The sequence below is a fragment of the Tetranychus urticae genome, chromosome 2 (assembly GCF_039701765.1).
Source record: "Tetranychus urticae isolate SD_2017Ah chromosome 2, NJAU_TeUrti_SD_1.0, whole genome shotgun sequence".
NCBI classification, from domain to species: Eukaryota; Metazoa; Arthropoda; class Arachnida; order Trombidiformes; family Tetranychidae; genus Tetranychus; species Tetranychus urticae.
Genome location: NC_142959.1, coordinates 25538428 through 25561617, shown reverse-complemented (window position 1 = coordinate 25561617; position 23190 = coordinate 25538428). Strand labels below are relative to the sequence as shown.

At 30.0% G+C, this 23190-nt stretch overlaps 5 long non-coding RNA genes across 5 annotated transcripts; 3 read left to right on the top strand and 2 right to left on the bottom strand.

Annotated features, from left to right (window-relative positions):
* Positions 1–3420: 3420 nt before the first annotated feature.
* LOC149094208 (uncharacterized) lies at positions 3421–5463 on the bottom strand. Its single transcript, XR_016198930.1, has 3 exons — positions 4587–5463; positions 3556–4487; positions 3421–3469 (listed from the first exon to the last, which is right to left on the bottom strand). It is a non-coding gene; the product is annotated as an uncharacterized LOC149094208 (long non-coding RNA).
* Positions 5464–6676: 1213 nt separating this feature from the next.
* LOC149094207 (uncharacterized) lies at positions 6677–7593 on the top strand. Its single transcript, XR_016198931.1, has 2 exons — positions 6677–6813; positions 7432–7593. It is a non-coding gene; the product is annotated as an uncharacterized LOC149094207 (long non-coding RNA).
* An 888-nt stretch (positions 7594–8481) lies between these two features.
* LOC112538659 (uncharacterized) lies at positions 8482–10041 on the top strand. Its single transcript, XR_003081926.2, has 2 exons — positions 8482–9205; positions 9648–10041. It is a non-coding gene; the product is annotated as an uncharacterized LOC112538659 (long non-coding RNA).
* Positions 10042–11079: 1038 nt separating this feature from the next.
* LOC107360767 (uncharacterized) lies at positions 11080–18613 on the bottom strand. The gene is made up of 6 exons (XR_001568370.3): positions 18389–18613; positions 18076–18252; positions 16308–16500; positions 12577–13797; positions 12242–12507; positions 11080–11677 (listed from the first exon to the last, which is right to left on the bottom strand). It is a non-coding gene; the product is annotated as an uncharacterized LOC107360767 (long non-coding RNA).
* A 1891-nt stretch (positions 18614–20504) lies between these two features.
* Positions 20505–22661, top strand: LOC107360901 (uncharacterized). The gene is made up of 3 exons (XR_001568408.3): positions 20505–21203; positions 21296–21798; positions 22029–22661. It is a non-coding gene; the product is annotated as an uncharacterized LOC107360901 (long non-coding RNA).
* The last annotated feature ends 529 nt before the right edge of the window (positions 22662–23190 follow it).

Sequence of the window (23190 nt, the reverse complement as noted above, 5' to 3'; positions counted from 1 at the left end):
TTTATTCAACCTTTTCCAATGTAATTAATTTTTCCATCGAAATTTTGATTGCAACAAAAAAGACTTTGCTTTTTCGTCTTTTGAGTCAGATTAAGCAAACTTTAGGAAACTCAAGATCAACATCTTGAATAGTTATTTAATTGATGAATAGGGAAAAGAAATCAATTTTGAACATTTCCAGTTATTATCATGTTCAATCCCAGTTGGAGTGATTGGAGTTGAATAACTGTTGAACAAATATTTCAATATCATTTTGAAAAGGCTTTTGCGATGAGTTGAGTTAATGAATTGTTTCATTTTGAACAATTTTAAATTTCATTTTAAACTGAATTCTTTACACTCGTTTTCATTATAATTAAATGATATAAACCCACATATTTGGAATGGAAATTGAATTGAAAATGTTTCCCTTTGAGTTACATTTTTAATAACTTGCTCATTGGACTGTAAATTGTATCAATAATCAACAATCAGGGAACATGAGGGTTTGTGATTACAAGTAAAAGATTTGTGATTAATTGTCTTTTAAATCAGTGAGTGTTGACGTTAATAGCAATTGTAAAATTGAATTTGCTTGTTAATTGTTATTACCAGCATTTTGTTGTCTTTTTTGTTATTGGCAGTCAAAGTGAAGTTGATTAATAATGTCAAATTGTAATTGTTAGCAACGGAAATGAATAATTGTCTGAGTGAACAACGAAAATGAACATTTTATTCAGTGTTTATGATGATGATCAATTGATGAGTTGAATTAATTGTCTGAATGAAAATGGGAAACAAAAATTCATTGAAATGAAAATATAATAATTTGACTTGAAAATTTTGACCTCTTTTTTGGCTGCCTTTTTGAAAAGTTCAATTTGATTTATGGATTCATTATTAGACATGAAAAAGGATCAATTTAGATTGAATTTTATTTTCACTTTTCTTCTTCTTTGTTCCTCTTCTGATGATCCATTTTTTTGACAAATTATCTCAACAAATTATTGAGTTACAAGTTGAGTTAAATTGCCTTGAGCATGTGAATTCAGGTGAATTGGGTGAAAACAAAGGGAAACGATTGAAATTGAAATCACATTGAAAAGAGAAGAGCAAATTGATTTATCATGTCAAATCTCGGTTTATAACTTGATTCAGTTTCATTCAATTTGAAAGGTTGACTTGATCGTCTTGATTGAGTTTACACACTTTTGTTCTGATGAAAGTTATCATGATGATGGCCATTATCATTATTATGATAATATTGATGAGTAAAAATGAAGAGAGAAGAAGAAGAAAAAAGTAAAAACAATTTAGAGTAAATTTTTTTTTTGTATCGATGAGCTTTTGTGTGTTGCTGTTCAAGTGATAATGATCATCAATTGGTGTTGGCTTCATGTTGTTGTTGTTGTTCAGCTTGTCTTCATGTTGATGTAGACTTTAATGATGATGATAAAGATGAAGATGACAATGTAATGTGCAGGAATCAAGTTGTAACATTATGATCACTTCACATTTATCACTTGATGATAATGATGATGATGATTAGACTTATATCTTTTTCTTGCTGTTGGCAGACCAATTATTGTATGCTAGAGACCCAATGAAAGCTAAAAAACGTTAAGTAATCTCCTAAGATTTGGGGTAACGCAACTTGCCATACATCATCCAAGTGTGACCTGAAGTAATCCTCTGAAAGATACATCTATAGTGATCAGTTGAACCTGAGAGATGAACCTAAATCTGACAGTTAATTCTGTAAAAATTGTATTCATTCCTAGTGAGACAATTTACCAAAAATTGAAACCCAAAATTGGGTAAACTGTTTTCATTTTGCTCTTCATTTGTCTTGACATCTGAACCTTTTTTTGCTCCTCACTTTAGTCAATCTTTTAGCTTTGTAATTGTCTCTGATTCTAATTTTACAATTAACTATTATTATGTTGATTAGCGTGTTTATTGTTATCAATTTGCTTATTAGGCTTTTAAATTTTCATGCTACCTTACAATTAAGTGTAAAAGGATATATAAACTGGTCATTTACAAGGCTAACTTATTGGCTTTGTAATGAGTTTTGGGTTTTGGTTTACATCTTGTTATTATTACTTCACATTAAGTGGACATTTAATAATGTTATTAACATTATGTATTATATGCTATTATTAAACATGATCATTATTATCATCATCAACCATGATTGTCATCAAATGTCAACTTCACATGTTTAAATAATGATTAAAATGGAGAACCATTTTCATCTTCATATTAATAAGGTTTTCATCATTAAAACTTAATTCACTCTTAAGATGGCTTATCAACATGATATTAAACCAGATGAGTAATTTATCGACTACAGTTAACAATACAGTTTCCAATTAATATCATTCAATCTCAAAATTGCCATTCAATGTAATCATCAACATTAATTGGTCAAATAATTGGTAAAAGCAAATCTATTGTAATAGCAACTCGCCATGAAAACCTTGCCTTTGATTTCATTTCTGGTTAATCATTACACTTTTCATTTAAAACGTCATTTGATTATTAATTTTTGTTCATCAGTCGATTTTTAATTACCATTTAGTAGACTCAGTAGAGTGTTGATTTGGGAAATCAAAAGATCAACACAATTATGTTGGTTAATCAATAAGTTTACTCTTGAATCAGCCATTTTTGCTTCAACACAAACAGCAAATGATGGAATAATCAATTGCTGTTAATTAACATTCAATTGACAATTTTATGGCAACAATGATTATAATGTAATGATGGAAACAGTTTGATTAACTTTCATCCGAAACAATTATTTTGTCGCTTTCAATTGCCTTCCTTGATTAAACCATTTTTGTTCAACTCTTCAATTAACCTGACTTTTGATTGTCAACTATTAATTGTTATCCATCTTTGTTCAAGTTGCCATTGATTTGAAGTGATTGGAATCCTGGTGAGTCTGATTTTACCTTATTGGGTGTAAAATTGGGTTTCATTTAAATTATTGATGGACATTAATTTTCCTGGATAAATCTGGTTGGTTCATATTAATGTTGTGGTAAGGTTTTCAAATCTTTTTTTACCTCTCTATTTACATTTAATTGTATTTTACTTTTAACTTGATTATGTTCATGTAAATGTTACATGTTTAAATGAAGTGTAAATTTTTGGATAATGAAGCTTAAATTCAGGTTTGGTCAGAAGAGGAAAATTAATCATAATCAGAGTAGAAATTAATTGTTCCGTAAAATTGATTATCATTGGGTTGAATAACATTGTTCAAAATTATTATCACTCTCAGTTAAGGTTAACATGCACGTTTATAAATGTGGCTTTTCATTTGATTAACATGTTCAAAGTAAAAGTTAAACAATTAATTAAGTTGAACATAATCAAATTAACCAGTAAAATTCAAGCAGAATTGTTTGATAGAGAGAGAAAAAACTAATTCAAAACCAAATCAATCAAATAACTTAGTTGACAAATTTAATCAAAAGAGCTAAAGAGAAAGGAGAAACAGAATGAAACATTAATTTTGTATCAACAATCAAGAAGAAAAAAGTTAATCAAACAAATTATTCTAACCAGTAAACATGTAAATGCTTTTCCAATTAATAACATTTGCATGTTAATTCAATAAAAAAATAACAGCCTTAAAAGTGGCATATTCATGTAGAAACTGGGACTGGAATAATGTTGATTCATGTTAATTCCAGGTTGAATTGTTCAGTTTGGTTTTCCAATGATTATTTCATTGTTCTAGGCAAATGTGTTCCTAAAATGTCAAACGTAAACGTTGAGTTTCAATTGATGTTGATTACGTGATAACCATTGTAGTTGAGTACAACATTTGTTTTCAAGTTTTAACCATTTTAACCATCCAGTGTAGGTAAACAGACAATTTTTCAAGCCAATTGTGAATTCAATTTGTTAACTTGGGTTAAATTAAATTCCACTTTCATTTTGGCTTGCTCTCTCTCCTAATTGTTACGATTGTAGGACCAGAGTAAAAACAAAACAACAGCCAGTTTTAATGTTAAAATCGCTTTTATAATCATTTTAATTTTCCTCTTTTCCTCCTTTTGTTAACTTGCTACTTTGCAGGCTCGGTTTGTATATTTTAAAATGGTTACACAGATTATTGTCCACACTTTCCCATAGGAGTTTGTTACTTGATCCAAGAGGAAGTTAATCAAAGTTTCTAAGGTTTCTCAAATGCATTTTGACCGGAAGTTAACTTGTGAGTTTCCTGTTGTTCCTTTTCAGACTTTTATTCGAACCTGACAGTTTACTGTTGATTTACATTGAAAGAAAGCCATTTTTTAGTAGTCATCTTTGTCTTCTCTCTGTTTCTCATCATTATCACATTAGCTTTTGTAACTCGACTTTACTTTTCCTATTCTGGTTAGCTTTCAATCGTTATTCCCAGGCGTTGTCTTTACCATCAATTTAAGTCTTTCACAAAGAAGCTTCACTAATCTACATGGATTAGGATTAGCAGGGTTGACAGGGAATGTCTAAAAGAAAGGTAAGGAGAGAAAGAAAAAGATAATTTGAGAAATCTTTTAGATTTAGATAATCTTTGAAATTCATTTGAAGAGAGGAAAAAAACTTACTTTTGTCCTTGCTTTCCAAGGTAACAAGTGAAAGTTATTTTTATGAAGCTGTTTGAGGAGCAACATTAATCATTGAAAAATGCTTTGCTTTGTCAAGACAAAATCTTAACAATCAACTTTTTGGATTATGCTTTGAAATTAAATTGAATCAGTCCATTAATCATAATATTCATTTTTCCTGGTCTGTCTTGTGTTGTGATGTTGCCTTGCTTTGTCAAAAATAAAAAATAACAAAGATAATAAACAATTTTGATGGTGTTGATGATGATTTTCATGGTGAGTTATGTTGACTTAAGTTTGACTCCATGTGATCACTTTGCTTTAAAAAAATAATCAAAACAGAGGCAAGTTGAAAGACTAGTTCAGCACTGAGTTTAGTGAAGTGTTTGGATGAAATCAGAATAAACAATTAACAGCTTTGAATGACACCAGATAATTAGTTAATTATTACAAAAAATGGCTACGCCATTAGTAACCAATAATGCAAAGAGCGCGTAAACATTAGACAAGAAAGAAGGGGTTGAGGGATTGTCTTATAATTTAAACATTTCTATTAATTTGTTGGAAAACTGATGTTGTCATTTGAACTTCACACTGAATCAAGTTCTGGTTTTGGTTCATTGAAAAATTATTCCGAAATTTACGACTCCATTAATGTTCAATCTAAAATGACTTCCATAACGGTTGTAGATGATAATTGTATGATAAAAACGATAAAAAAACGAAATAATGTTATCGATAACCAGAAATACAGAATTTTGTAACTTAATAAAGCGAAATTAAGGGATAAAATTAATCAAATGGTTGTAATAAGAGGAGATGAAATTGTTGAAAACATGATATGCAACAGGGAATAGATTTTTCAATAAAAATGAAAGCCTTTTGTTTCTTTATTTTCCAGGTTGGACTGAAAGATTAAAGATAATTATCAAGATATTTTGCTATCCGATATCTTTACCAGATTTTATTTGTTTTTTAGCAAAATGTAACAAATCTTCATTAAATGGATTAGTTATGTTAATTTTTAACTAATATACCTGTGAATTTATTTTTAGAATCAATTTTAATCTATTTTTTAATAATATCTTTCCTAGACTATTCCCTGTTGAAAGTGTGCTTCAAATATTCCAGTTATTCCAGCTAAATAAATAAATACCTTACGGTTATGTTTTAATGTTTGTCTTGAAACATCATTTTACTTTTCCTTGTTACCAGTTTTACCTTTTTTTACATTCTTTTACCATTTTGTTTTTATTTGCAAGTAAATGTTTGTCAATTGTTTCAATCTATCCTTTGGAGTAAATAAAAAAAGTAGATCAACTTTATTCCTGTTTGCAAATCAACATTGAATTCCAATCATTATTATAATGTCATCAAATTTGAGCTTCATTGAACAAAACAAGTGTATCAAATCAATGCAAATCAATATCTTGAAATATCCAACCTTAACTTGATCCCATGTGCTGAACCAATTGATAATCTCGACTCATCTTCATTGTGAATCACTATTGTTAATCATCATCATCATTTTTCATCTGCTTCCAATTTCATCTTATTCTCAATGGTTTATGTTGATCATCTCATTCCTTTTTTTATGCACGTCTTTCAATGTGTTGTCATTTTCACCATTTCACCATCTTCTGGTATATTCATGGATCGATCAATGTTAACCGGAAATTATTTGAATCACTGAGTTGACTGAACTTTCTCCTAGAAAAAAAAGAAAGAGAAAGGAGAGAAAAAGTTCTAAAAAATTCAAGTTTATGAAAAAAAGATCTGATGAAAATGAATGAGATTGAAAAGTGGATGAAAAGATCAAAGCTTAATATGGTTCATTTTGTTGCATCTTTACATCAATACACTGTCATTGTCATTTTTGCTGATTGAAGCTCAAGCTAAATGGTTTATCATAGTCAAGATTGTGGACCAAAAATCTTGAAGGAGAACCCAAAAGACACCAATTTTTTGGTTAAATTGCAAACTAAAGGCTTTTTAAATGGCTCCTTAAAATGAGATTAAATTTTCTCATTTTTTTTCTCCTGATTTGTTTCAACTAATTCAATGGAAATGGAAAGTGTTTACAAGCTGATTAATCAATATTCATTAATTGAACTTGGCTTAACAAATAAACAGTTTAATGGCGATGTAAAGGCAAAGCAATGGATAAAGAAAGGGCAAAAAAGCATATTATTTTGGTATAAAGAGTCAAGTTGAATGGGAAGAAGAAGTAAGATGAAGATCAACTTGGCGATGATGTGGATCTTTTCACTTTCATCTCTCCCTGATGAAACTGTTTGAATGTTTATTGTTGATTGTTGACTGAATGAAAAAAAATAAAGGATAAATGGAGTTTGCAGATAAAGTAAACATTGAGTAAATAGTAATGAACAGTTGGACCTGAGAATGGTAATGAATGGTAATCAGTTGTTAGCTTTTGGGTTCACATCAAGTACTACAGCTACTGTAGCACTTAGATGATAGGGAAGAAGAAGAGGAATAAGATGAAAAACAAAATAAAATAAGATGAGGATAAGAAGATGAAGAAAGGTTGTATTTATATGAACAAGTAAAAACAAAATGACTTGAATTTAGATGAAACTCCATGTCAAAATTGTCCTTTATAATTTGTCATTTTGCATACTAAAGCCTAACGTACCTGTTGCTATAACATGGACTATCTACTGATTATCGGCACATTAATTCATTTTTACTTTCACTGATTCCTTGGACTAACCTTTACATCAAGCTTACCATCTAATTGCATGTTTATCATCAACAAATTTCATCCAAAAGATGATGAAGGAATCATTTCCATCTTATATTTATCTTTATGTTTTCATCCAAGGCTTCATCTTAACGGCTTTAATATACAAACATATACATTTACCTAAAAGCTATTCATCACTCATCAATGTACCATCAACACTTTCATCTTAAAAGCTATACTAAAAGATGGCTAACAAGAGGAAGATGAAAAAAGGATGAAAAAAAAGGAACCAAAAAAAGGCTAAAAACAAAAACCTTTTCAGTTACATCGAAGTTGAAAAGACCTTAAAAAGACCTTCAATAAAGCCATGTTTCTCAACTGAATCAGGGTAAAGTTGAGTATCAATTTTTCAAATTTCAATTCCAATGTAAGATTAGGGTCATTAACTTATATTGTTGCTACATCATCATCATTATCATCACCATGATAACATCTTCTTTGATCATCTTTATCTCAACTAAATTGAGCATAAAAACAGGATTGTTACCTCCTAATGAATAAACATTTCATTCCGAGTTAATCTCTTCCTTCTCTGAACACTTCCCACCTAATCAGGGCTATTATCATTATGAATATATCATGGGCATGAAAAAAGGTTTAGAATGAAAAATATTTCCCTTTTTTTCTGCTCATTTGGCAATCTTTTAATTTCAATATACATTTAGTAAACCTTTGTCAACCATTGAGATTGCCATTGAAGGTAAACTTGAAATTCAAAGATTCATTTTCATCATTTTATTGCTTTCGATTTTTTCCACTCTTATTTCCTTTTTTTCATGATAAATATTATCGCTTTTTTGCCAATATAAATGAAATTCAATCAATTTGTAACTTTTTTCATTCAGCTTCAAATATGTTTTCATTCCTTCACTGAATCTAGTTTTTTGCTTCAAAATGTAACAAAAATAATCAAACCTTTCAACTCTTTCTCCTTCCTCTTGATTTCCATCTTTTACCATCTTCATGTCAATTTCCTAGTTGATAATAATTTTATAAAAGTTAAAGGCTGAAATAATTGAAAATTAAAATTAAGAAATTTTTTAATTTTAATCGAGATTCAAATTGAGCGCAATTTTGAGAAAAGGCGCTCAAATTTGTTACATTTTTTGTATCTGCTGACTTTTTCGTTTGGTAAAGTGTCTTCAATTAGATTTGCTTGTAAATCACTTTTGTTCAAATTTTTGAATACAGTTTTTGATTCCACAATGTTTACAGTAATTTAATTGTATATTTTAAGCTTCTCAATCTTTGCCTGGTGCTTCTTAATTTAATTAACTTTCAATTTTTTCAGTTTTTATCATGTTAATCAGAACCTATTTTTTGCTTTCCTTCACTTAAACCGCTTCAATCAGTACATGCTGGTTAACAAGGGAAGACCTTATGTTAAAAACATTAACAATCTTCTTAACAACCCAACTAAATGGTTATTTATGCTCAGTCACTTCTCTTGATATCTTCTCTCATCATCTTATTGATCAGAAAATCTGAATCTTTCATTATTTTTATTATTATTACCATCATCCTTCTCGTCATCCTTTTGATCAACATCATACAGTTACCATGGATAACAAGGAAGAATGAAACATTTTCCCTTAAAAACATCAACTTAATTTCATTGTTTTCTTCAATGTTCAACATTTGACAATCTTCCCTGTGTTATTCATCATGAAAAATACTTTATCTTGTCCTTTGGTTTTATTTCTCATCATTTTCTCATCATTATTACCATCTACATCATCTGGCAATCCTCTTTGACACTCATTCATTTCAAGTCCAATTTGTATGCTTAACAAGCTCAACCAAATAAAAATAAAAACCCAATAATAAGATGGACCAGATGAAAAGGAGGAAGGTAAAGAGATGTTTACAAAACTTGGATAACGCATTTTGTCCAATCTATTGTTGACCTAGCAAGATCTTTCTCCATTTCATCACCATTATCATTCATTTCTCCTGAGTATTTCTGTTAAGTTCCTGATAGGTCTTTTCGGATGATTTGATTCACATAATGATCTATTTTTCCATTTACTTTCTCAGAATCATTTTTACTTCTCATCTTCTTCCTTCCACCGTCATCTTCACATGAAAAGTAAGAGAAACAAGAGTCAAGTCTTACATTTCCTTTTCTCCACTTTCAATGAGATCCAGAAAGACTGAGAAGGTTATTTCATCCAACAAATATCATTCAACCTATTCAATTATGAAGTATAAATTCAATCAGAACAGTTGTGAAACAAAATCTGATTTACACTCAAGACAATTATAATAATTTTTCATTCTCTTTATCTTTACAGTTAAACCAATTGTCCGTAATAATTAGATGAACATAAAACATTGGATACACCAAGGGAATACAATCAAGAAACTCAACATTGAATAAGTCGAATCGTCCTCCACTCTTGATTTACATCCACATATTGATCAATTGGAAAGTTAACATTGTAATAACTGTGTGGTTACAACTTGTATGGGTTGAAGGTGAAACAAGTCTCGGGTTTCAATCTCTTGATGAGAGTTGAAAATTCATTTGATAACCCACACAGAGACAAGAAGCAATTTAATTTAGTGTTTTGTTTTTTTTCTGCTGATTCCATGTGATTTAGCCCAACTCCTACCAGTTTTTGTACAATTTTTACGCTTACCAAGCAAATTGGAAACAAAATAATAGATTTATGTTTTTATTGAAAACCTTTGAGATGAAAATAGGCAAAAATGATTGAAGGTTCAACGCCATGAAAAAGCCAAAATTTACATGCTTAATTGTGCTCACAATTAACACTGACAATTGGCAAAAATTTTATTTACCTTTTCACACAATTAGTTTATACAATTGCCATTCAATTGAGCCAACAAACATGAAAAAAAGGTGAAGATATTTTCCGTTTCTTTATTTGGAAACCAAAATTAACCAAAAGAGGTAACAATCTATTGAATTGGATTTAAATTGTTCAACAATTGGCTTGATTATGTGAAGATGTTTACCTTGATTGTTGTTATTTTACAACATGTAAATTCACACAAGAAAGAGGTGCATAAATGAGTTGAAAATGAAAATTAATTGCAAAATTGCCTTTGATTGTTTCGCCAAGTTCAAGTTTCTTGATTTTTACATCTTTAAAGTGCTTTTTTTAACTTTTTTTTGCCTCAATTCTGCATCACTGATCTAAAACAATCAAATAATGGTTATTACTGCGAAAGGAGAAACCATAATTAACTTGACTAAATTGTGAGAACCAAATGATTACAAAACAAACAAAGATGTTGATCAAATGTTGCCATTAACAATATGTCACAATGTCAAAGACTCTGAGACAATGTTAATTGAGTTAAAGTGAAACCTTTAATTGTAAATAATTATTCATATTAATATGTTGTGCGAGAGATTTTTTTGAATGTGAAATTTATCCTTCATGGGAAGTTGAATCCATTTTTACAATTTTCAACTCCATAAAGCGTTGAATGATGAAAGTGAAGTTGAAATTGTTAAAGGTTCAATTTCAATGACAATTGATGGATTCAGTTTTTACACCAAATGGGAACCATTTCCATTGATGGTGATAATGATGAGGCTGGTGCTGGTGATGATCGATTAACCTGGCGCTTGGATGATTATCCAATTTTGTGAATATTGAGGTGTAAAAAGGATTAAAACCTTTCTTTGCCTGTTGACAGTTTATTCATTTAGATTCCGTAAGTTTGATGATGCGAAACAAGCTATCATCATCATCATCACCATCAACTCTTTTTATTTTAATGGTTGATTTGTGGTAATTTACATGGTAAATCAGTCAAGCTTAAACATTTAACATGAGTTCAATCGGTAAATTTTGCCAATCAAAGTATCATCATAACAGCATATTTCACACAGAAACAGATTAACAAATAATGTTTCTTCCTTTATTCATAGGAAAAAGATAATTCTTTTTCCATCCTTCATTCTGATTAACTAATATAACTTGCAATTGTTTTCTAATCAATAATGTATTCAAATTTCCTGGATTTTTCCGAAAACAAATGTTCTTTCGCCGGATAATTCGTGTTCTTTAAACCCTTGAACTGATACGAATGGAAACGGAAATTACATTTTATGAAATGGATTTAATTGCCGTAAATTGTCTCAACCAACGAAAGATAAAATGTACTCATCGCAGGTCAACATGTAGACATCTGAAAATAGCCACAGAATTTAGCTTTTCATCTCGAGTTCCTTCCTCTTCCCATTGATCAATCATTAACTTTGAGGAGGAATCACTTATGAACCACTCGACAGATTTTTCGCCAAGTTGCGTGATTGGATCGATATTTCCATTAAATTTATTTCCATCTGAAAAAATTAGAGAAAAAAATTAATGATCGAAGTGTGCCAATTTTTCGACGTTGCCGCTTCACTGAAAAATGATTAAAAATGAAAATTATTAGACCAAAACTTGCAAATTTTCCGTTCATTTCTGGCAAAAAATAAATCTTCAAAAATGGGAATGAAACACACTTCATACATTTACAGTGAAAAAAAACCAAACCAGAATATTGTTTCAAAAAGCTATCAAATTGCGATTGATTTTCATGAAGCTTCATTCATGAAATTTTACCAAACTGACTCTAAACCCAATGTAAATACTGAATTGTGATGAAAGTAAAAAATTTATTCAAACATGCCAATCAGTAAAGCCATAAGTCCACATAAAGTGAACCTTTTTTTCTCACTGTTTGGCCAACAGCGATTCCATTTTTTTCTCTGTTTAATTGTATTTTTGTAATGATCACGATTAACAAGTAATAGCTGTGATAATCAAATTAAACAGTTATTAAATTTGATTGAAACTTTGCTTGTTTTATGCGAGAAGCGCATTTCACTGTACATAACTGTTCTCATCGTGACTGGACATACCTATTTGATTGATGTTTTTTGATGAAACCTTTCACGGGACTCCATAACCATCATCATCATCATCATTCTTTGGGTGCTTTCGCGATACCATTTTACTTCCCCTTGGCAATCAAATTGAACGATAATGATCATCAATATCACGTTGTGATGCTTAAAAATGAGACTCCAAGACCTTCAAGACCTTTGTGCTTAATCTTGTTCCTCAAGCTTTACACTGCCAACATTGCTAATTACATTACCTTTGTTAATTAGTGCACTTTTTGTTTCTGTGAAGGTAAAAAAAATGATGCAAATTACATTACTAAATAGCTCTAAATTAATTCTTTCAAGCTTACCTTTTCTTCATGGTGTGTTAACCTCTCCATCCTTAACCAGTTTGGATTACACTTTGTAAATTCATCATTTTTCACCTTAACTTTAGACAAAATGTTCAACAATAAAGAAGGTCCAGAGTAGAGGAAATTAATTGTCCGGATAAATGGTTAAAGTTAATGTTCAACAATCGATATTAAATTTTTACAACTATGATTGTCTAAATTTGGCTCCATCAATCTTACAGTTAAATAATTCAGAGCAACCTTAACCACTATCATTCAATTGGTATTTTGATAGACTTGTTCATCTTTTAAGAGCAAAAAAAGGTTAACTTATTATTTATTACCATTATTATCATGAAAGGCAGATAAATTCCTGGGCGAAATTAGCTAATTGTGAAACAATTTTCTTCCAAAGAGACTGTAATTGCTATTGTACCGTTTATTTTCATGTAATTTTCTTGCTGTCTTTTCACTCTTTCAACTCTTTTTTCATCATCTTTTTCACGGTTTATGCTTTAAACGGAACTACGATTCTTACTTTCACTAGACTGATGATGATGAACCACTGTACAATCAACCGAGTTTAGATTAATCAGTAATTCAACTTTGAAAATACAATCAACCGTAAACTCTTTTTTTACCTTCTCCTCCTCATCATGTTCAATTAGGTTTCAATGCATTTCGCGGATTCAATTGTTAAATCATTGTCATCCTCATCATTATCTTAAAAAAAAGAGTTATCATTTGGTTGAACATTAAACTTCAATCAACTCGTACTTTCAATTGTTGACCAAAGTGTCCATTTATCATTCGGTAATAATGGATTCAAATGGTTTTGTCCTAACCATTCTCATCATCTTAAACGTCATGACAGTTGAAGGAACAAAAAAAAGTAAAATTGTCAGAAAATTAACCTTCACTGAACAACTTCCCATCCAAGACTTGATAATTCATGAAATATTGATGATGAGTCTGGTTCAAATTGGTCATCAGATTGAATCACTAATAAAACTCATGAGGTTATGATTGAGTTACTTTTGTGTCAATGATTTTCAATTTTGGGTTCACTCGTATTCATCTCAGCTCTATTGAGCTCCAATAATTATCAATATCCTTTTCAAGTGATGGTATCAACAGGACAAAAGGGCGATTCAAGAATGAACTTCAGTGATGAGCAACTTGGAGTTTTAGGGTAAAGTGAATAACCAAGATTCATGTTCAGCCATTAAATGAGTGATTCTGAAAAGATAAAAATGAAACAAAAAATTAAAACCAAATAGATTAGTTTCTTTGGATGATTATCAAGTTGACATAACAATAAGATTATTGGATTACATTGGATTCATAATATGTTTGTATCTTTATTTTTGGCTTCATCTTCATCTTACGCCTTCTCAATCATACTCTGAACCAGACAAGATTCAAGTTCAATGAGACTAACGATAAATAACTGGTTTCAGTTTAAAGTGAAAAATTATCTCAAAAGTGAATGAAACAAAACAAAAGTTTATCTACAAAATTGACTATAATTTACTGTTTATTTCCCATCATTATTGTCTTTACCTTTTAAACTAATAACTGGTTTGGAGGTTTAACTCCCAGTAACTTTGTATTGATTTTGTTGATTTTTTGGTTTCGTTTCGTTTATTGTTATTAACATTTTATATTTTGTTTCCAACAGTTTAATTATTTTTACCTTTTCAATCAACTTGATTATGATTTGACCCAATTATTGTAATAAAATATTAATGAAACAGGAATGCATCTAAAAAGGTATTCAACAAAAGTAACTGAAGGATAAATATTTGATCATCAAGAGTTTTCCTACTATTGTTGAACATTGAATAACTATAAATAAATTGTTAAACAGAAAAATTTGTTCTGTAAAAAAAAGAGTTCTGATTCTTTCTATCGAATCATCATTCTAATGCAATTGGGAATCAAATAATTGACTGATTTATCGGTAGATTTATTGGTTTATCAATTTAACCTTTGGATTTATCAATGAACATTGAAACATTTTAACACTTTTTCTTACCGAAATTGTTAACAATGATAAATTTTTTGTATCAACGTTTATTATACAGGTGCTTAAAAAAGCCTAATGCAGTAAAACGTTTTTATTAAGGCACCCACAGATAAGCTTGATAATGCTTGATTAGGCTTTTTTACTCTAACAAGACATTAAGATCATTTAGCGTGATTTAGCATCATCAAGCTAATTGAAACTATGGTAGATATTTAATATAAAGTCAAACGTGCCGAACCGGTCATTCCTTATCAATCTTTTCACTCATCAACTTAATTCAAAAATTAATTGCCAACATTTTTCAAACTTGTTTCAATTTTAAATTGTTCTAATTTCAAAATGACCATTTTTTGGGCTTTCAATGTTTTTTGTATCAATAAAATCGAGGATCTTAATCGAAGGTATGTTTGAATTTCATTTTTTAAATTATTGTTTTTTTTCATTGATTTTTTCACGTTTTTTACAGCTTTCGAAATCTGAGACTAAAATTTCACCCAGATATGATTCGTGAATCAAAGACCGGCGAATACTCAGAAATAATGACATTTCTATCACAAATAAAAACAACAATCGAAGATTTTGGAATGGATATTCCAATAAATCAAATACCGGTTTATGTGAAATACGGTGGTGAAAAAATTCCTATTCTCATTGAAACAAATGGCTCAAACTTGGAGTTGAAAATAAAAAAAGTAACCAACGTTCCACAAAAGGAAATAATCAGGCCAACCGGTTTCGAACCTTGGATGGTTATTCCAGTGGTCAATGCTAAAGTGACTACGGATATGGTTTCTATTAAAAACGTTTATTTACCGGTTTTAGCATCATTAGGTTCAAAAATTATTGCAAATTTGATCAATGAATTCATCGTCGGAGGTAAAGCAAATTTTAAACCATTAATTCGTGGTAATGGCGAGGCTTCATTGAAATTCAAAGGGCATCCAGACTTGGTTGTGAAAACCGGTCTTAACATAAGTCCACGAGACTTAACTTTTAACCGTTTTTGCTGCCTCCTCGGTGAATTCAATCGCACAAATTACAATAACTTAACACACAAAATACCTGGATTAACCAGATACATCAAGATATCAACCGATATCCCAACGTTCTTTCTACTATTTTTACACCATGGAGTCTATTTTTCATGGAATTTTAATCTTTCATCTGAGCATGAAAAATATATAAACCGGTATATATATTTGTCAGTTAAAACGCTTGACATGATTTTCGTCAATTTAAAAAAAATTAAAAACGGCGAGAAACTTTTCGAGTCCGTCTATGAACTACTCAATTCAAACCGTGAGCAACTGACATGGACTCATGATTTTAAAAAATTCATTGGCAACAAACGTTTGGAGCGTTTCGAAGCCGAAAATAACGATTTCATTACTAAATACGCTCCAAAAATCAAATTTAACCGGCTTTCTTCTGCTTTTTAGATTCTTTTTTCTTGATCAATAACTTAATATCGCTAATATCGTTTTTCAAATTTAATAAACGCTTTTTGATTCGAAAAATCTGTCTCATTATTAATCTTTTTATCGGTTTTATAAAGCTCTAGAAGTGTATGGTTAATGTTGACTCAATTTACGAGCAAGAAACGCGCTTATAATCGCTGTACTAAAATGTCAAGGAACATGGTAATTGTAAAACTAAATTGTCAATCATGTTTTAAACTGTTAGGACTGAAAGTGTTTCAACTTGATTTTTCATTAGTTACCTGAAATTTAAAGTTATCAGAAAGTGAAAGCATCAAATGAACGGAAAGATTATTTCTCTGGTTGAATCAATGATTTAAGTGTTGAATGGTTGGCTAACTTCGAGTCTGTTTAATTGCTCGCCAGTTTAATTGCAACTCCAATTGTACTTCACAGTCAAGGTAACAACAACTAGGAACCATTTGTGATTGTAACCTGCCAAAAAAGAAGTAAAATAACAAGTGAAACGAGGACCAAAAATGAGGACATGAAAATAACAAGAGACATTGTTGGTTGTTTTTTTGTTAATGTTTCATTCATTTCAAGTTTAAATTGGTTGAAACATTGATGGTTAAATGATGATGAGTTTAAACATGTAATTTCAACTTGTCATCAACATCATCAGGAACATCATCAAAAACAGAAGCAGAGACGCAAACAACAATTAGAATCATTGTGACAATCAAAATTTTGTTCACTTTTCAATCAATTGAGAAATGGATTGTGAAAAAAGGCTTTGTAAATGACTTATTCACTAGACCTTCAGTTCAAATCTGATCAATTGTTTAATCATTTTCAGTAAGTTCATCATTTAAATAATGGAAATCTTAAAAATCCTGAAAACTATTGTGATTTCAAGTTAAATTGATGATTTTTTAAAAGAAAAGTCTAATTCATTTTGATCAACTTTCAAAGTTAACTGCATCGATTATTTTGTCAACTTTTTTTATTCATCCATTGTCTTCATCTTCAATCTTCTTACTGTGTTTTCTTAGGAAACTAAAATTATATACTTTCAAGTCTATCTGAATTCAACTGAACTGTAGATACACATTTCAAACTTATTTGCTTTTCAAGTTAAAGAGTTGAATGGTGAAATGGTCTTTTCTTGCTTTATATTGACCATTTTTTCAATTCCTTTGTAACGATTTTTTGGTACAAACTGGTTAAACTGAAGAGGTTCAACTCAAATTATCAACCAGTATAACTTGAAGCATTTTGAACCCCTTTTGTTTGGTCAAACTTTACTGATTTATTAACTGTTTATGATCTTTAGATTTGACATTTATCCTTTGAGTTATTGACCATTTATTAATGAATTAATTGTGAATAATTGATGCTGCTAAATTTGGTTCACCTGTGAGTCTCGACTGAGGAAAGTATAAATAACACAAACAGAATGGTTGTTGACTTTTGAAGCTATTAGATGATTATGGGTTAACCGATAGGCCAACTTGGGATTTACCTTTTGTCCGTCTTTTTCACATTGACATTGGTAACATGATTAAAATCAGTCAATGATTGATTGTTATTGTTTCATGTTATGATTAAAAATGTTTAGTAAAATATGGCTGACATTTACGGATTGATTACAAAAAAAAACAATTTGTTTACTGTTGATCGATTATTAAGGATCGATCAAGTTTTTTAGATACATTTTGAGATACAACATCGGATAATTGCAATTTAAATATTTGCAAAAATGAGACATTTGTATCGATAAAGATTGAAGAAAATGACTATTTTTCCAAATTGAGAAGATCATAAAAGACCTTTTCAGGTAAAATAGACAATTCAAGTGATTTGATGTATAATTTAACCTGAAGCTCTTGACATAGAGAAAATTTTCCTTTGATTTACAGTCTTTTGACAAAAAATGGTTAGTCAACTCATAAGATGGTTGGAGCATTGCACGAAAAGGTTTACAGTAAAACAAAAACAGTATCAACTCAATTAATTAAGGTAAATCGATACTTTTTTTCGTATCACTTTTTAACATCATTACCTTACCTTACATGTTGAATATTATGATGTAGATGTGAAGCCAAAATATTAAGAAACGACAAAGATGTATGATGAAGATCAAAAGGCGAGCCTTGAGCTTGAAAGGGAAGCATAAAAAACCAGCAACAACAAAAAACTGATTTGAGTTTGATGATTTAGCAGTAATTAGAGAGATCAGTAAACCTGGGATGATGAGCACAAAAAAGTTGATGATTACAAGGAAGATGAAAAAGATGATGTTGGTAATGATGAAGATGATCAAAGACGATGAAAGATAATAAAAGATTATGGTTAGAAGGATAAAAAAAGGATAAATAACCTTGAATGGGTAAAGTTGATGAAAGCTAAAGGTTTAAATAATGGTGATTTTTTAGATCCAGATTTAACGATTAATCAATACTGACGAGTAAATTGTTTTCACTGTGATGGAACTAGGTTATTTAACTGTTGATTAAACATATAAAAAGCAAATTGAAATTGATTAAAAATCAAAAATAACTGTTTAACCAGAAATATCATTAACCCATTGACTCATGTTAAGCAACATGGCGTAACCGCCTTCACTAGCCATTGTTGGCGGCAAGAAATTGGAAGAAGCGCCAAAATTAAAAATGTCAACTTGAAGACAAAAAAACGGAGAAAAATAATTTTAATTTAAACATTAACCAAAAAAAGGCTCTTGAAATGATTCAATGATTTAGTTGCGGAAACAATTGTCTTCCTCTCTATTACACTTTAATCTTCATTCATTGGCTTTGTTGTTTCACATTATATCAAGCTTAGCCTCATCATTATCAACATCACTTATCTTCCTCCTCTTCTCATCATCATCACTACTCTATTTAAGATGATAGTTGATCATCACAAACCATCGATCATTTCAAATTAAGTTCATTTCGTTTTTTTCTTCATCTTCCTTTGCTCAGTTTCGCTCTCTAACCACATTCATCTTTATCCTCCCTCTCTGGATCATCATTATCAACATAATCATCATCATCATCATCTACTCTTCATCATTTTAATCATCAGTATCTACAATAACTTACACATTGGATACACTTTAAGGTTAGTAACTTTTACAATCATTTCAACTTGAACATGTTTGATATCCAAAAAGATTTACTAATCTTTTCAAATGATCTGCCATTTTGGATTTAAATAATGATTCAAATGATGATTTAAAGGATGACTTAGAGCAATGATTTAAGGAATCATTCAAATGATCATTTAATGTAAATTGTCATTTCAATCCCAATGAAATTGTTTGGGAATAATGAAAGTCAAAACAGAGACATTGAGGGCAAAGTAAACCCAATCTGGTTGCTACCAAAAACCAATATTTTACAGTCAAACCAAAACAAATTTACCAAAATGAAATCAGATCAATAATCACTGTTTATATGTTTAGCTTCCAATTATCTTATTGTATTATTGAATCTTGATTTTTTCTGGGTAAATTCATGGTATTCAAGCCTGTTCCATATTCAATCCAATAAACTGATTACATATTTGATGGGCATTAACATAAGGTAAGAATGGGATAAGATTAAGAAGGAAGACAAAATATATTGTTAATCTGATTGTCAGTGTAAAAGTGAAATAACCAGAGAATTGGGTTTTGTTATTATTTTTGTTCAAGTTTTCGCATTATATAACTCAGTCTTTATCTTCTCAGTGATCAGAATCACAGATTGAGAGACATTTTACCAGCCATTTGTACACCTTTTAAGCTACCCTGGAAAACATCTTTTACCTTTGAGGATTGGACATTTCAAAATGGGAATCACGAATTTACTCAACACTCTTGATTCGTCCCCATAACAGTTGCTTTAGCCATTTTGGTTTTTACTTGATCATCTTCTTGATCATCGCCTTTCGTCTAATCAAAATGTAGGATACAACTTGACCAGATGAGAGGACAAAAGTGGATCAAGTCATTTTTCTTGACCATTTCATCTTTAACCATTACCATTGATTAACCATACAATTCATATTTGGCAGGGAAAATCAGTGACAATTTCAATTCTCTCAAATTATCACATTTACTAATAAGCCTTTTATTTAGTTGAATGTGGACAACTTTAAATGACAATTGTTGCCAATTGTTTGCAATTTGGTGTACAAAATGAATCACACAAAATGATTATTTGATCAACATAAACAACACTTTACCCTCCTTCATTCAATATTATTTGACCAAATTTAAGGCATCTCAAGTCTTTGTTTGAACATCAGAAATGATGAGACAATTCAATCAAATCTCAATTGATTACAAATAATATTTTAAGCAAATAACAATCAAACCTTTGATTTACAATCAAAATGGCTCATTTTGATGACAACCTCTCACTATAAACCTCCATGAGATACTTATACCATTAATCTGAAATTAAGTTGCTTTTAAATTGTTGAATAAAGAGATTTTATTATTAAAAGAATGTATCAATTTTTGTGTAAAAATTTTGGTCAAGAAAAGGATTCTAAGGAAAATTTTGCCTGAAAGTCATGATTGAAATACAATGAACTATTGACTTAATATTGAAGAATCAATCGGTTCGTAATCAGTGAACAACCCCTTAAATAATTTGCGGGAAAATGTTGTTTCTCACTTGGCTACTTTTTTATAAACTGTGATACATTTTCCTAATACAATCTATGCTAATTTTAACCATAATATTGTGTTTTTAATCGTATAATACAATCAACTGAACGGAAATAAATTTCAACCTTAACTGTGATCATAAAAAGTGTGAATTTTTGGGCTCTTTATTCAGCAATTCATTCAATTCCATTGGGCCATCATCTAGTAATGTGTTTATAATTAATAAAGGAGGAGACTTGAGGATATCCTGTTATTAATGAGGATCACCAAAAAGGCCCAATTGTTGCTGTTTCCGGCTAAACCAATAACTTTATATTATTATCATCATCATTATCATGTTTACCGATATCTTCCAGATAATTACAAACATTGCCATTATTTTTTACCTTTTCTTGTCTCAATCTCTAAACCCATGAAAAAAACGGAAAAAGCAACTTATTCATAATGGTATAACTGATACCTAAATTTTGGTTCTTCTATTAATGAATAATCAACGATCCGTAAAAGCTCGCAATTTATTATTAACTGTCAGGTGAGTTACATCTTTCTTTTTTCCAATTTTATTGCTATCTGTTATTATCTAATATTTATTCACTTGTATCTTTTAACTGTGTAATAATTTAGGTGATTTGCTTATAAACATTGGATCACTTTGTTTGCTCTTTGGATTAACGTGTTATTGAATTGTAATATTTTGTTTGTCTAAAAACATTTTCGGTTCTATTGGATTTACCGCCGAGGTGATGCTGTTAACGAAATTAAGTGATTGATTAGATTAATTCATGATTGTGGCAATATTTTCCAGCTACACATGAGGAGTGAGATGAAAAAAATATGATCAGTCTTGTACCGATAATGTTTAATCTGGTTCAACTTTGAATAATTGTATTACAAGAGACTAAAGTTAGACTTGACAGTTAATCAATCATAACTAGCATCTTCACAATTGTCTGTAAATTGTCATTGGAACAGAAAGTATTTCAGACGCTATTCAATCTATTGAGGGAAAATGTTTCCTTCAATATTAAGCGAGTCAACTCGGGAAAAATCCTGTCCAATTGATTAACCTTTTTAATATATTCAATTGCGGATGAACTGGTTCTCTTTAACTGCAAAACAAGCTCAACGTGAGTAAAATATTCAGAAAATTTGATAAACATTACTATTAATTTAATTATCAATTCTATTGGTCAATTGACTTGGCTATTAACATTTGAACTCATTTATATCTCATTTTGCATGGAAACAAATCCCAAAATGAGTAAGATAATTAAATTAACGATAATTTCAATGCTGATTTAGCACAATTTAACATGACAATAGTTATACTAATATTTGATTTCTTTTCCTCTTCCAGTTAACATTCTCGATGAAAAGGTTGGTTCTTTCAGGGAAACGATAATTCTTTCTTCCATTTAATCAATTCAGCGATGATTACGATGACGATAGCAATGGTGTTTACAATTATCGTTTTTATAAGAGTTTAAGGTCAAAACGAAAAATGAACTTTCTTCTTTGGTCACGTCCATTGTTACTGGCCATCACTCAACATTATCAAGAAAAAATCAATGACAGATACAAATCAATTTAAATGATCTTTAATTTTGAAAATAGCAAATCTTCCATTGTTGGTGCAATTTATTTTGGTAATTTGGCGTGAAAATTTTTACGTTTTTACATTCGTTACACAATTAAATTAACATATTGTAATTTTAAAGATAGCGTATTGAGTCTACAAATCCAATTGTTTATTGTGGTTATGATTTGCGCTTATTTTAACTCATCTTTTTTCCAGCGTTGTTGGCTGTTGTTTCATCTTAATCACACTAACGAATCGTGCTAATCATAATTAGCATCTTATTCATATTGTGTATTGTTTGGATGTTGAGGTTAACCTAGAATTGCTGAAGCACGAATCCACCCCAAAAAATGAACCTTTAAGATGAAGATCTTGAAGACTGTGAAAAAGTAAAGCAAGATGCTAAATCAACTGACGTTGTATCAAGTTAATTTTGTTCACAATTTACAGAGACAAATTTAAAATCATGTAAAGCATAGTCACATAATTACATGGTAAAAAGATTTGAAAAGATACGATAAAAGCTTGTATTGTTCATAATTGAGTTGATTTTTCAACAGTAGCTTTCTTCCAGTGTTTTGGGTCAAACTGAACAAAGTGACCATAATTAGGAATTGCAATTGTATGTAATATGTATCGAAAAGTTGATAAAAATTAAACTAAACAAAATCATTTGTTATCACCACTGTAGGAAAGTTATTATTATTGACTACTGTTATTATATTGATCATCATCATGATTGGCTGTGATTATTATTTCAAGATATTTGGAACAGTTGAAATCAAAGTAAGAGAGAGAGGAAGGTAAAAAATAATCATAATAATGATGATAATGATAATAATACCAAAAAGTAAAGAGAGTAACCTAAACTATCGATAGACCGTGACCTTATTGACCAGTATCTAAGGTGGACTATAAAAATTTTAGACTCTTTTTTTTT